At 46.3% G+C, this 13,674-nt stretch overlaps 1 pseudogene; it reads right to left on the bottom strand.

Moving 5' to 3' along the window:
- Positions 1–11,999: 11,999 nt before the first annotated feature.
- LOC706597 (large ribosomal subunit protein uL30-like 1 pseudogene) lies at positions 12,000–12,950 on the bottom strand (annotated as a pseudogene).
- Between the last annotated feature and the right edge of the window lie 724 nt (positions 12,951–13,674).

Below are 13,674 nucleotides of genomic sequence, written 5' to 3'. Positions count from 1 at the left end.
TAGAGGATGGAAGGCTGTGTGTGTGTGTATATATAATCTCTACATTAAACTGGAATATAAGTAAAAAGTAATAGATGACGTTACTATATATATATATATTTATTTATTTATTTATTTATAAATTTTTTTTTTTTTTTTTTTGAGACAGTCTCGCTCCATAGCCCAGGCTGGGGTGCAGTGGTGCCATCTCCAATCTCGGCTCATTGCAACTTCTGCCTCCCTGGTTCAAGCAATTCTCCTGCCTCAACCTCCGGAATAGCTGGGACTACAGGCGGGTACCACCATGACCGGCTAATTTTTGTATTTTTAGTAGAGACGAGGTTTCACCTTGGTCAGGCTGGTCTCAAACTCCTGACCTCAGGAGTTTCCACCAGGCGCCATCTCCAACACGGAGGATCAAATTTCAACATGAGACTTGGCAGGGCCAAACAAACCGTATCCAAATCCTAACACTGAGTCAAGACAAAAACAAGACCACTCCATAATCATGTCTGAACGCAGACAGAAACACGAACATTGTCCAAGCCACAAAAATGACCAAACAGCCCCCATCCTGGCTAGAATGAGTGACTGCTGCTTCTTTTCTTTCTTTTTTTTTTTTTTTTTTTGTTTTTTTGTTTTTTGAGACAGAGTTTCCCTCTGCTGCCCAGGCTGGAGTGCAGTGGCACAATCTCTGCTCACTGCCAGCTCCAGCTCCACCTCCACCTCCCGGGTTCACGCCACTCTCCTGCCTCAGCCTGCCGAGTAGCTGGGACTACAGGTGCCTGCCACCACACCTGACTAATTTTGTTTTTGTATTTTTAGCAGACAGGGTTTCACTGTGTTAGCCAGGATGGTCTTGATCTCACCTCATGATCCACCTGCCTCGGCCTCCCAAATTGCTGGGATTACAGGCATGAGCCACTGCACCCTGCCCTTTTTCTTTCTTTTTCTTTTTTGAGAGGGAGTCTCACTCTTGTTGCCCAGGCTGGAGTCCAGTGATGTGACCTCAGCTCACTGTAACCTCCGCCTCCTAGGTTCAAGCGATTCTCCTGCCTCAGCTTCTTGGGTAGCTGGGACTACAGGCACACGCCACCATGCCTGGCTTATTTTTGTATTTTTTAGTAGAGATAGAGTTTTTCCATGTTGGCCAGGCTGGTCTCAAACTCCCGACCTCAGGTGATCCACCCACCTCGGCCTCCCAAAGTGTTGGGATTACAGGCATGAGCCACTGCTCCCAGCCTGCTGCTTCTTTTCAGTTGAAGCCTTTACCTCCCTTTATTTTTCTTCTCTTATAGATAGAAGTATTAATATATCTAATTACCCCTGCTTCCTGACAGCATCCAATCCAGAGCAAAATCATTTCTCCAAGCCCTCCCAAAATTACCTAATATAGACCCAAACCCTGTACCACCTTTCTATCTCCCATTTCCTGTAGCCTCTTGTGTGTATTCTCCCCCACTGTAATGGGTAATATACCCAACTTACTCAACTGTAGATGCATTGCTGGTGGCCTTTGGCAGGAGAGTATTAACACATGTAGTTCTGTTTTTTCTTTAGAGACAGGGTCTCACTCTGTCACCCAGGCTGGAGTGCAGTGGGACGATCATAGCTCACTGCAGCATCAAACTCCTGGGCTAAAGCGATCCTTCTGCATCAGCCTTCTGATTAGCTGGGATCACAGGTGCACACCACCTCATCTGGCTAATTTATTATGTTTTTGTAGAGATAGGGTCTTGCCATGTTGCCCAGGCTAGCCTCAACTCCTGGGTGCAAGTGATCCTCCTACCTTGGCTTCCCAAAGCACTGCAATTACAGGTGTGGGCCACCATGCCCAGCTGCAATAACACACTTAAAGCTAAACTATTCTTAGGAAAATGAACGAAATGGCCAATTGCAAATGTTTTTTTGTCTCTTACCAAGAAGCTTTCTTGAAGTAGAATACAGTTACCTGGATCCTTGTGCAAATGTAGACCATTTAACTCAGCATCTTAAAGTTTAGAGATTCCCTGTGTGTTGTCCAATACACATCATAAAGCCTAACATTTAAAAAAACAACAAACCTAAATGAGTGATTCTGAATTGTCTGAAAAGACATCCATCAGTCTGGGGATGGGCGTCGGTTTGAGAGGGCAGCAGGGTGCAGCACTCGAGAAAGAGCACTGCACAATCTGGAGCCTCCACTTCCACTGACCACGATGAGAATAGAAACCCCTGGGTTGGACATGGTGGCTCATGCCTGTAATCCCAGCCCTTTGGGAGGCCAAGGCGGGCAGATCACTTGAGGCCAGGAGTTCGAGACCAGTCTGGCCAACATGGTGAAACCCTGTCTCTACTAAAAATACAAAAATTAGCCAGATGTGCTGGCGGGCGCCTGTAGTCCCAGCTACTCGGGAGGCTGAGGCAGGAGAATCACTTGAACCTGGGAAACAGAGGTTGCAATGAGCCGAGATGGTGCCCCTGCACTCCAGCCTAGGCGACAGAGCGAGACTCCATCTCAAAAAAAAAATTAAAAAAAAAAAAAAAAAAGAAAAAAGGAATAGAAACCTCATATTGTCTCTCCTAAATGAGACAAAAGAATTAGATTATACATGTCTGGTGCTTCATGAGGTGAGGGCTTTCTGGCCGCTGTGTCCCTTGCATTGTGCAACATGGCTCTCCTGAATGAGACAAAATGCTGGGGGAAAAAGTAGCTAGGCAAATTAAAAGAATTCCAAGGCCGGGCGCGGTGGCTCAAGCCTGTAATCCCAGCACTTTGGGAGGCCGAGACGGGCGGATCACGAGGTCAGGAGATCGAGACCATCCTGGCTAACACGGTGAAACCCCGTCTCTACTAAAAAAATACAAAAAACTAGCCGGGCGCAGTGGCGGGCGCCTGTAGTCCCAACTACTCGGGAGGCTGAGGCAGGAGAATGGCGTGAACCCGGGAGGCGGAGCGTGCAGTGAGCTGAGATCCGGCCACTGCACTCCAGCCTGGGCGGCAGAGCGAGACTCCGTCTCAAAAAAAAAAAAAAAAAAAAAAAAAAGAATTCCAATAGGACATGAATATTAACCAAAGGGCATCAAATTGTCGGTCAGTTCAGAAAGCTGAACCACTGAGATGAGGAATGCAGCCACCTTCATGGAGGGAAACAGCCACCAAACCGCTCATGCTGCCATGGCAACGGGAGCTCACACATGATGCAATTGCAAAGGCAGCTGGACACTCGCGCGTGTGACTGTTGGAAGCTGGGGCTGGGGGTGGAGGGGAGAGTGAGGGCAAGATCCCACCATGAGGGAAGTGGAAACCAGGCAAGGAAAATGTACGCTAATCCTGGTAATGAAAATAAAATTGGTCACAGCTGTGAGCTGTGAGAGAAGGGAAAAGGGAGTAAGCACATTTCATTTGTGCATGATGTCTTTCACCAAATATTATTAAAATACACTTCACTATCATTAATTCATTCCCCTAGCACCATGCTCAGGGTGCAGTCACCCCATTTTATAGGCAATATGGTCAGCTCAGTGACTCATAATTAGGTAGAAAAGGAATTATATGAATAAAACATTCCACAGCAACTGGCCACAGTACTAAATATTGCTAACTCATTTAAACCCCCAAAGTTTTCCTTACCAAAATTTCTCTAAACTCGTTCATTAAAATTTAACATTAGAAGGAAAATTTTCTCTCAAAATGGAGCAAAATAAAATTCATTTGTGAATCTTAGGGAAGGGCATGGGGAAGTTCCTTGTACTAATCTTGCAGTTCACCTCTGAGTTGGAGATTCTATCAAAATGCAAAGTAACAACAAAATAATTAGAGTGTGAATGCCTGGCGCTTCATGAGGTGAGAGCTTTCTGGCCATTGTGTCCATTGCTGTGGCTAGTGCTGTTCCAGGAAAGGGGTCCTGATCCAGACCCCCAAGTGAGGGTTCTTGGATCTTGTGCAGGAAAGAATTCAGGGCGAGTCCATATAGAAAAGTGAAAGCACGTTTATTAGGAAAGTGAAGGAATAAGAAAATGGCTCCTCCATAGAGCAGCCCTGAGGGCTGCTGGTTGCCCATTTTAATGGTTATTTCTTAATGATATGCTAAACAAAGGTGGATTATTCATTCTTCCCCTTTTTAGACCATATAGGGTAACTTCCTGATGTTGCCACGGCATTTGTAAACTGTCATGGCGCTGGTGGGAGTGTAGCAGAGAGGATGACCAGAGGTCACTCTCGTCGCCATCTTGGTTTTGGTGGATTTTGGCCGGCTTCTTTACTGCAACCTGTTTTATCAGCAAGGTCTTTATGACCTGTGTCTTGTGCTGACCTCCGATCTCATCCTGTGACTTGGAATGCCTTAACCGTCTGGGAATGCAGCCCAGTAGGTCTCAGCCTCATTTTACCCAGCCTCATTCAAGATGGAGTTGCTCTGGTTTACATGCCTCTGACAATGCCAAGCTCGGGGGACTGGCCACAGTGGTGTTTAATCAATGCTTGTTGAGTGATAACAGGCACAGTGAGTGGTAAGAACTATTAGTAAAGCCAGCTTGCCAATGCCTTCTCAGTAAAGTACCAGCTAAGCAACCTCAACAAGCCTGCAGTATGGGAAATTCTCCAATGACTTGTTTGGTCACTCATATTCTTTCATTCATTCTGCATGTATTTTCCAAGAGCCTACAGGTGCTAGGAGCTGCGCCAGATGCCGAGTGTTCAGGGTTGGTGAATATTCAGCACACAAACTTGTTTAGTCTGGTAGAAGAAACAGAGGTTGAACAAACAGCTCAAAAATTAAAATTGACCTATAGTGGTGATAAAGACTACAGGAAAGCCTGGGCCTGAGAAAAAGAAGAGAAGAGTAAGAACAAGTCACAGATACTGAGCAAAGCAGACGATGGTGTAAGGTGAAGCTAGAGGAGGGAATGGAACAGGCCATGCCAGGACTTGTGGCTGGAGTCATGGATTTGAGCTATATTGTACATATTTAAGGTACACAACATGATGCTTGTCTATGCATATGCATAGTTTAAATGATTATTACAGTAATTTACTCTCTTAGCAAATTTCCAGCATATAATGCAATGTTAACAATAGTCCTTAAGCTGTACACTAGATTCCTAGACATCCATTCAACATAACTGCAACTTTGTACCCCTTGATCTACAGTTCCCCATTCTTCCCCCAACTCCCAGTCCTGCCATTATACTGGTAACCACCATTCATTCTATTCTTTTTCTATGTATGAAACTTCTTTCACATGCCACGTATAAAAGAAATCATGTAGTATTTTATTTTATTTTATTTTATTTTATTTTATTTATTGAGACTGAGTCTCGCTCTATCGCCAGGCTGGAGTGGTATGATCTGGGCTCACAGCAACTTCCGACTCCCTGATTCAAGTGATCCTCCTGCCTCAGCCTCCCGAGTAGCTGGGATTACAGGCACGTGCCACCAAACCTTGCTAATTTTTGTATTTTTAGCAGAGACAGGGTTTCACCATATTGGCCAGGATGGTCTCGAGCTCCTAACCTCATGATCCGCCCACCTCGGCCTCCCAAAGTGCTGGAGTTCAAGGCTTGAGCCACCGCGCCTGGCCAAATCATGCAGTATTTTTATTTCTGTGTCTGGCTTATTTAACTCAGCATAATGTCTTCTAGGTTAATTCATGTTATGCATAGCAGGATCTCCTTCTTTTTAAGGCTAATATTCCACTGTGTACGTATAAAGAAAAAAATCTATACACATATACATATACATCCCACATTTTTAAATCTAATCTGTCAGTGAACACAAGTTGTTGTATTTTGGCTATGGAAGTAATGCTGCCATGAATGTGGGAGTGCAGATATCTCTTTGAGATGCTGATTTCATTCCCTTTGAGTATATGATTTATTTATTTATTTATTTTTATTTTTGATACAGAGTTTCACTCTTGTTGCCCAGGCTGGAGTACAATGGTGCGAACTCAGCTCACTGCAACCTCTGTCTCCTGGGTTCAAGCAATCCTCCTGCCTCAGCCTCCCTGGTAGCTGGGATTACAGGGGCTTGCCACCACGCCCGGCTAATTTTTGTATTTTTACTAGAGACAGGGTTTCACTATGTTAGTCAGGCTGGTTTTGAACTCCTGACCTCAGGTGATCCACCCACCTCAACCTCCCAAATTGCTGGGATTACAGGCATGAGTCACCACACTGGCTGAGTACATAATTTTTTTTTTCTTTTTTTGAGACACTCTGTTTCCCAGACTGGAGTGCAGTGGTGTGATCTTGGCTCACTGCAACCTCCACATCCTGTGTTCAAGCAGTTCTCCTGCCTCAGCCTCCCAAGTAGCCGGGACTATGAGCATGCACCACCACGCCCAGCTAATTTTTGTGTTTTTAGTAGAAATGGGGTTTCACCATGTTGGCCAGGCTGGTCTGCAACACCTGACCTCATCATCCACCTGCCTTGGTTTCCCAAAGTGCTGGGATTACAGACGTGAGCCACCCGGGTTCTGAGGCATATAGGATGTTAAGTAACTTTACCAAAGGCACAGAGGGAGTGGGGAAAATAGTATTCATGTCCCAGCCAACTCCCAAACCAGTGATGATGGGAATGAAGGGGCTTAGGATACGTCGCCCCCAAATACACTGCCTCAGCATAAGGATTATTCTGAGTTGAAGGCACTTGAGAATTAACAGATGGAGGAAGAGTTCTTTGCCCTTCCCTTATCTACCTAAAAGCAGGGCATACATTTCTATGTGTGATGGCGCTTCCCCCACCCCTCCCCGAAGAGCTACTCTCTCCACTGGAGAAAAAGAGTCAACACTGAGGTAAATATGCATAAAAAGAAATACCTTACTAGAATAGCCTTTGTCTTTCACTGGCCTCCCCATTTATTTCCTAGTCACTTCCCCGTAATTTATTTTCTGTCAAATCCCAAACTCTTTTTCTTTCTTTTTTTTTTTTTTTTTTTTTCCCAGAAAGGGACTTGCTCTGTCATCTAGACTGGATTGCGGTGGTGTGATTATAGCTCACTGCAACCTCTAACTCCTGGGCTCAGGGGATCCTCCCACCTCAGCCTCCTGAGTAGCTGGGACTACAGGCACACTGACTGTGAGCCTGGTTAATTTATTTTTCTTGTTTTTGGTAGAAGTAAGATCTTGCTGTGCTGGTCGGGTGCAGTGGCTAACGCTTGTAATCCCAGCACTTTGGGAGGCAAAGGTGGGGGGGGGGTGGATCACAAGGTCAGGAGTTCAAGACCAGCTTGGCCAAAATGGTGAAACCCTGTCTCTACAAAAAATACAAAAATTAGCCAGGTGTGCTGGCTTGTGCCTGTAGTCCCACCTACTTGAGAGGCTGAGGCACAAGAATTGCTTGAACCCAGGAGGTGGAGGTTGCAGTGAGCTGAGATCACACCACTGCACTCCAGCCTGGCCAACAGAGTGAGACTCTGTCTCAAAAAAAAAAAAAAAGAAAAAAAAAAAGAGAGAGAGATCTTGCTGTGTTGTCCAGGTTGATCTCAACCTCCTGGGCTGAAACAGTTCTCTCACCTCAGCCTCCCAAAGTGCTGAGATTACAGGCATGAACCACTCACTGCACCTGGATCTCCTTTCTTTTGATAAAATGGCATAAAATTCCCAGAGCCTAATTGCTTTTTCAAGTTTCATTTCTTTTTGTGAACTTTCATGCAGTACTTGTAAACATTAATAAAAATGATGTTATTTTTCTCCTGTTGAGCTGTTATTTTTGGTTAATTTCTTTGCAGATCCCCAGACTCTGGACCTAAGAAAGCAGAGGAAACGTTTTTCCTCCCTAATAATAGTAATGGGAGCCTGGATCATGGAGGGATTGGTCAGGTCCCACCGCCACGTGGCTGCCCTGAGAATCAGATACACAGAGCCCTGGCTCCCATACCACTGTGAAAGCACTTTTGCAACACAAAATGATCATGAAGTAAAGCATACATCGAACACAATTTACCTTTGGTTTTTTGTTTGTTTATTTGTTTGACTCAGAGTCTTGCTCTGTCACCCAGGCTAGAGTGTAATGGCTGGATTTCAGCTCACTGCAAACTCCGCTTCCTGGGTTCAAGCGATTCTCCTGCCTCAGCTTCTCAAGTAGCTAGGATTATAGGCACCCACCACCATGCCCAGTTAACTTTTTTTTTTTTAAACAACAAACACAATTTAAAAACAATCTTGGCCAGGTGCGGTGGCTCACGCCTGTAATTCCAACACTTCGGGAGGCCGAGGCAGGCGGATCACCTGAGGTCAGGAGTTCAAGACCAGCCTGACCAATGTGGAAAAACCCCATCTCTACTACAAATACAAAATTAGCACACACCTGTAATCCCAGCTACTTGGAAAGCTGAGGCAGGAGAATCGCTTGAACCTAGGAGGCGGAGGTTGCAGTGAGCCGAGATCACACCATTGCATTCCAGCCTGGGCGCAATTGTGAAACTCCACTTAGATTCTGTTTTCACAATCTTGGTTTTCCTTGTCTCTGGTGAAGAAAGTTTTTGCAAAGGTCATGGAGAGATTGTTCCTGGCCCCACACATATCCCAGGCGCTCCCCTTACAGAGCCTGCTCCTGACCCTCCAGTGCATTGAGCTGAGGCTGCCTTGAACCCAGAGCCAGGACCCAATCCCAGGCCAGAGTTAGGTGGTTGATTCACTGGCATTCCTAGAGGACTCAAGCTGCTCCAGCACTGACTTCTTATTCTCTTTCTGGACCTGCTGCTTGCCTGGATGGGAATACTTCTTTTTGTCTGGCTTCCCTCTTGCTCCAAGGCCCCTCTGATGGAGGCCCAGCCTTGACTTTCTATACCACAGCCACAGCTGATGAAGGATCATTCCTTATGCAACGTGACTGTCATTGCGGCTGGAACCTCAAGCTGTTGAATGAAACAAGACAGCAGTCTTTGTAGAGGTCTAGGCCAGGCCGGGCACGGTGGCTCATGCCTATAATCCTAGCACTTTGGGAGGCAAAGCCAGGTGGATTGTCTGAGCTCAGGAGTTTGAGACCATCCTGGGCAACAAGGCGAAACCTCATCTCTACTAAAATACAAAAAATAAACCGGGCATCATGGCAGGTGCCTGTAGTTCCCCCTACCTGGGAGGCTGAGGCATGAGAATTGCTTGAACCTGGGAGGCAGAGGTTGCAGTGAGCCAAGATCCCACCACTGCACTCCAGCCTGGGCAACGGAGTGAGACTCTGTCTCAAAAAAAAAAAGAAGAGTTCTAGGACAGGCCTGTAGCAACAGGTCACCTGGAACTGTGTTAAAAATGTTCAGGCCCTTGCTGCTGTGAATGAAATGGTTATGGGGGCGGTGGCGGGAATGTCGTTCCAGCTCCACTCTACACCCTAAATCAGTGACCCCCAACCTTTTCGACACCAGGGCCAGTTCTGTGGAAGACAAAATCCGGTCCGAGGGCAGAGGTGGTGGGATAGGGGATGGTTTGGGGATGAAATTGCTCCCCCTGAGATCATCAGGCATCAGAATCTCACGAGGAGCGTGTAGCCTAGATCCTTCGCATTGCAGTTCAAGATAGGATTCGCGCTCCGGTGAGAATGTAATGCCGCCCCTGGTCTGACCGGAGCTCTGGCCACAATGCTCACTCGCCTGCCACTCACCTCCCGCGGTCCGGCCTGGTTCCTAACAGGACACTCACAGTTACAGGTCCGTGGCCTGGGGGTTGGGGACTTGTGTCTTAGACATTCTGACTCAGAAAGTCACCCTTAGGGTGAGGCCTGGCAATCTTGATTAAAATAAGTCCTCTAGGCCGGGCGCGGTGGCTCAAGCCTGTAATCCCAGCACTTTGGGAGGCCGAGACGGGTGGATCACGAGGTCAGAAGATCGAGACCATCCTGGCTAACACGGTGAAACCCCGTCTCTACTAAAAAATACAAAAAACTAGCTGGGCAAGGTGGCGGGCGCCTGTAGTCCCAGCTACTGGGGAGGCTGAGGCAGGAGAATGGCGTAAACCCAGGAGGCAGAGCTTGCAGTGAGCTGAGATCGCGCCACTGCACTCCAGTCTGGGCGACAGAGCGAGACTCTGTCTCAAAAAAAAAAAAAAAAAAGTCCTCCAATTCTATGAGTTTAGGCTTCAAATAAATAAATGAAATAAGCCCTCCAAGCGGGTGCTGATGAGTGCTGATGTTTCAGAGTCATCATTGATCCAGTTGAGGTCAGCAAACTGTGGCCCATGGCCCAAATCCACCCGTTACATATTTCTGTACAGCTCTCTAAGAATGCTTTTTGCATTTTCAAATGATTGGGAAAAAACAAAGGAAAAATAACATTTCAGGACACGTGAGAAAGTTTAAATTCAAATTTCGGTATTCATAAAGATAATTTTATCCCACAGCCATTTATTTACTTATTGTCTCTGGCTACTTTTGAACTACAATGGCAGAGTTGGTGAATGGTGGCAGACAACTTTGAGTCTAAAATATTTACGATTTGGCCCTTTCCAGAAAAAGTTTCTGGACCTCTGCTCTGGGCAAAGCTGTTTTGAATTCTCAGTATTTGCTGAGGTGTGGCAGCTGTCAGCTGCACCCCAAATACAGGCCAATTCCGCGGAGGGAAATCAGTCATCCCAGGCTCTGCCATGTATAATCCATTTCTGTGCCACCAAGTGAAATTAGTTTGCATCTCTAAAAGATGCTAAAAATGGCACTGAGGTTTAGAAAAATTTCCAAAGGCCCATCCAGTCTCATATCCAAATAAATAAATCTGGTTTTCACAACGCAAACTTTTGTTTTTATTGCTGAAAATGTTGCCAGATATGCCCAGCTGGTGTTTACCTATTTCTCTACAGAGCAAATATGGGGCAGGGAGCTTAATTTTCTTAGGCTCATTGGGAATGTCCTTGGAAGAGGGCTAGTTAGAACAGGAATTCTCAGGGTTTCATCTGAGGAATTTTTTTTTTTTAATTGAGACAAGGTCTCCATATGTTGTCCAGGCTGGTCTCCAGCTCCTGAACTCAAGCAATCCTCCCATCTCAGCCTCCTAAAGTGCTGGGATTACAGACGTGCGCCACCATGCCCAGCCTCTGAAGAACGTTAAGTACAAAAAAAGAAAAGCCACATGAAGAAGCAGCAGTCACTAAAACATGCTACAGACACAACATACCAGGTGAACTTGAGGAGAGTCCTTAAACACAGATAAAATCTGCCTGTCGCTTTGGCATAAGAAGTAGAGTCCTAAGAAATGAGTCCAGACAGGTAGTTCATTGAGGACCTCACATAACATACCATGGATGCTAGTGATTATCCAGTGTACAACTGGGAATCATAAAAGAGCTTTGGCCGAGTGCGGTAGCTCACATCTGGAATCCTGGCACTTTGGGAAGCTGAGGTAGGAGGATCGTTTGAGCCCAAGAGTTCAAGACCTGACTGGGCAACACCATAAAACCCCATCTCTTAAAAGAGAGAAAAAAAAGAAGTGTTTCAAGAATAGGGGAGTAGTATTTATTTACTTTTATTATTTATTTATTTATTTATTTTGCAGAGACAAGTGAGCATTTACTTTCATGGCTTTCTTCCTATGTGTATTTCAAGTTTTTTTCAAAACAAGGCCCAGGACTTTCCAGATTCAGTTATGTCCTTGGGCTTGGTCAGCTGCTGCAGGAGTCTTAGGGAGCCTTGTGTACATGCTAGAGTGACTCATTTACCGACATTAAACCCTAGGATAGATGCAACAAAGCGGGACCCTTCCTCCACGGAATGTGCTGATTTCAGACGACGCAGCACCCAATGTAGAAAACGCTGGAATTTTTCCTTGGAACTGGACTGTGATGAGAGGTGCTTGCCATAAACGTAAGCTACTGTCTTTTCTTTTCTTTGAGATGGACTTTCGCTTGTTGCCCAGGCTGGAGTGTAATGGCGTGATCTCAGCTCACTGCAACCTCCGCCTGGCAATTCTCCTGCCTCAGCCTCCCGAGTAGCTGGAATAACAGGCACGCGCCACCACGCCTGGCTAATTTTTGTATTTTTAGTAGAGACGGCATTTCTCCCTGTTGGTCAGGCTGGTCTTCAACTCCCAACCTCAGGTGATCTGCCCGCCTCAGCCTCCCAAAGTGTTGGGATTACAGGCATGAGCCATCACGCCCAGCCAGCTACTGTCTTTTCTTTGACCCTTCCTTTCCAGTTTTTGAAGATAAAGCAGGAAATAATCTTCTCTGAAGATACTTGATAAAAATTCCCCAAACAACAAAACACATGCTTCCACTTCATTGATAAAAATTTACCGCAGTTTGACACCTGGGTCTAGTTCAGCTGGTGGATGAGCTGATTGATGCGTTCACTCTGATAGCCACGTGTGCCGATCTCCTTGAGGAAGTCCACTCTATTTTTGGTAGCATGACGGGCCACTGAGAGGTGGAAAGGGCGCAAGAACCATGAGATCTCCTGGAAATGCTTCCCTGGGAAGGCAATTTCATGAATGAGGTCTTCCAAGCAAATGACACCAAACTTCCCCAGGTTCTCCTCGATCACTGTGTTGTCTGTCAGAGGGATGGTCTTATTCTTGACCTTGGCTTGATCACGTTTCAAAACCAATTCTCGGACAGACTTCAGATTTGGAAATCCCCAGGTCACATAACGTTCCACTATACGCATCATTTTTAGGTTCTGGGGGGTGACTTTTACAAAGACTCCACTAAATATTTTCTTTAGGCAAAGTCTTGCAGTGGTTCTCTGCACCAGTAAACTCACGCCATCAATCCTTTCGATGTGTACAACAAAGACCCAGGAATGTTTCTCTGGCAATTCCAAGGCATGAGGTTTCACTTCTAGTGATCTGAGACGCACCTTGTCGCGTTTCTGCCACCAGGAATCATGTGGGAATGATTCCAGTCGCTTAAACCTGGCCCTTTTCCTTTCCTCTGCTCCTTCTTTGCTAAAAGTGCCTGCTTTGCCGGGGTGGCTTTGAGGGCTTGATAGACCTTCCTCTTTTTTAGCAGATTTTCTGGAACCAAAGGGATTTTTCTTCGCTCTTGCTCTGCCATCTTTCTAGTGGTGCAGCTACTGTCATGTGCAACCCCACCCTCTTATTTATTTTTTGAGACAGTCTCTCGCTCTGTTGCCCACGCTGGGGTGCAGTGGTGCAATCTTGTCTCATTGCAACCTCTGCCTCTCAGGTTCAGGGGATTTTTGTGCCTCAGTCTCCTGAGTAGCTGGGATTACAGGCATGCGCCACCATGCCTGGCTAATTTTTATATTTTTAGTAGAGATGGGATTTCACCATGTTGGCCAAGTTGGCCTTGAACTCCTGACCTCAGGTGATCCACCTGCCTCAGCCTCCCAAAGTGCTCGGATTACAGGCATGAGCCACCATGCCAGGCCAAAGAGGCATGCTTCTGGTTTCCACTTAAACTCAACCTGCTTTGTTGTCCATGTCGGGGATCACACAGTAAGGGGTAAAATTGTGTATTCTTCCATCCTTTGCCCTTGAGAACTAAAAACTTTATGTTAAAAGTAAACCAGGCTGGGCGCGGTGGCTCACGCCTATAATCCCAGCACTTTGGGAGGCCAAGGTGGGTGGATCACGAGGTCAGGAGATCGAGACCATCCTGGCTAACACGATGAAAACCCGTCTCTACTAAAAATACAAAAAATTAGCCGGGCGTGGTGGTGGGGGCCTGTAGTCCCAGCTACTCGGGAGGCTGAGGCAGTAGAATGGCGTGAAACCGGGAGGCGGAGCTTGCAGTGAGCTGAGATCCGGCCACTGCACTCCAGCCTGGGTG

The sequence above is a fragment of the Macaca mulatta genome, chromosome 1 (genome assembly GCF_049350105.2).
Source record: "Macaca mulatta isolate MMU2019108-1 chromosome 1, T2T-MMU8v2.0, whole genome shotgun sequence".
Lineage (NCBI taxonomy): Eukaryota > Metazoa > Chordata > Mammalia > Primates > Cercopithecidae > Macaca > Macaca mulatta.
The sequence above is the reverse complement of the archived record's forward strand: the minus strand, read 5'-3'. Positions and strand labels throughout refer to the sequence as shown.